We start from the raw sequence: 2,086 nt of genomic DNA on the forward strand, positions 1-2,086 counted from the left end.
GTAGGTGTTTTTAGCATGCGTCTAACGAACGTCACTAATTTATGATGTCTATAATGTGTGGTTACTGGTATTGAAGTCGTGGCTGGCAGGTGTGTATTTTACGTGTGTGGGTGAACTGTTATTAAATTGATAGTCCTGAGATCAAGTGGGCTTTTTGCGGAAGATGGGGCATTGCTTGATAGAAGCATTGGGGGTCTTTATGAGCAGTAGCTTATGTACTGCGTAAATCACCCGCATTGAGCTTGCCACTTTCCTCCTATTCACGCGCCTGCCAAAGCCCACTCAGAGGCTTAGGAGCGATTTAAAAAGGGTGCATTTTCTCTTTACCTCAATTGGATAATTATCACCGGAATGTAACCCTCGTGTTTTAGTTTAAAGTCTGACCGGTGTACAGAGGGACTATCGCAAAAGTTAGAATCATCCGGAAGCGAGCGGGTCATTACCACGTGGAATATAAAATGCTTCCTTGTCGTGTATTGCACTTTGCTTCAAATCGCCATTTTCAAAACGAGTCAGTTTCTCAATGGTCGGTGCAGAACGCCTTTAATTGTCTTTATAACGTGTAGTATTTGAACTGTAAAGCAAATCGTGCATCCAATATGTATTGACATACCGCTCTAGAATCTAATTTTTTTTTATTACATAATCTGATTACTTTTGATCATTTGAATGTACCCAGGGGATTGATGTCTGGTAGACGCAAGGACAATAGCTTCTGTCATTAAGCGCAATGTAGTAGGTCTTTAGTCTCGTAAAACTAACTCGTGTTGCACGGTAATGTGTACCTGAGCCTCCATTTCTTGGCATGTCCTGGTTATCTAGTACCGTGATGTGTAATGTTCGGAGGAAGAGCAATACCAGTGTTATGTCTTCGGTGCCAGCTGCTCTCATCGGCTGGTTCTATCCTCAATCGCTGGAACACTATTTATACCTTATATCGTGCACAGTCGTACATGATAAAGATGCTAATTCTAGTCATTACATGTGTCAATCTTTCAACCTTTTACTGACAAATCCTAATGTGATGGATTTCTTTGTTTCAGCTGATGCGCACGAGCGGACCAGGTGGTGAACAGTCATTTCCTTTCACTTCCCCTATATTCTCATTCTTGCGGCACCTGGACTTCTATTTGCAGGCTTTGAGATTCCTTTGGTACTGCTGTTCCTTGGCTGATACCTTACAGTCAGGGTAACTGTTGTGTAATTTCATATTGCAATATCCTTTTCTAAGAAATGGCTGGGGAATTGGACTGAACCAGTGCAGGTATCTTTCCAAAATTATTTAACTTTTTAACTTTTAAAATATTATAACACTGAAGAGTACACTTGGCTTTACCACATAGTCAAGTTTTACATAAATCTAGGGTTAACATGTAGGTCACTTTATTTGTGCAACTTCATGATATATTGTGACACCTCGCCCATTTCTTAAACAGGCATAAGTGAAGTTTAAAGACTAAACCTTTTCAACTTGTACAACCATCGCACCAGTATTACATTCCATGTTTTAGTAAGTTACTAACCATTTAGCTGCAGCGGAACACTTAACCATAGTATGATCCCCAGATAAATGTCAATATAATTTGAATATTTAATGCCGGTTAGTAAATACCTTGTACATTTTTTGTGTCTCAACCTTCACTATGAAATGGTCTTGCTCGAAGTGATTTTATACTGTTTGTCTAATAAATATTATAGTTAACCAATCTTTCTGTGCGAGTATTTCTTTTAATTGCCTGATAGTTTAATAATTAAAACATTGTGTCTGAAGTCTGTGCGTTGTGAAAGCTTGCAAGACTCATTTAGATTTGCACTGGCTAAATATCGGCCTTACTGTTTTAAAAAGGCTTTCGTCCACACCCACAGATGTACTCTTTGCCGAGGTAGACATGTGCTCTCTGCATCCACCCACCTCGGATTTCGACTACTGGTCTCAAGTGCTCTGTAAACCCTCCATTCCCGATTGTTTCAATCAGTTTGTACCACTGCATCGGTAAAAAAAAATCTGTTGCTCCTGTGTGAACTTGCCAAATTTCTCACTTTGCTGGGTCTTGCGGTGTTAGTTTCTGGACTGTTTATCTATTAA

The 2,086-nt window shown here is 39.7% G+C and overlaps 1 non-coding gene across 1 annotated transcript; it reads left to right on the plus strand.

Annotated features, from left to right (window-relative positions):
- Positions 1–790: 790 nt before the first annotated feature.
- On the plus strand, positions 791–924 carry LOC144756945 (small nucleolar RNA SNORA57). The gene has a single exon (XR_013595422.1). It is a non-coding gene; the product is annotated as a small nucleolar RNA SNORA57 (small nucleolar RNA).
- Positions 925–2,086: the final 1,162 nt, after the last annotated feature.

This window comes from Lissotriton helveticus, chromosome 5_1, assembly GCF_964261635.1.
Source record: "Lissotriton helveticus chromosome 5_1, aLisHel1.1, whole genome shotgun sequence".
NCBI classification, from domain to species: Eukaryota; Metazoa; Chordata; class Amphibia; order Caudata; family Salamandridae; genus Lissotriton; species Lissotriton helveticus.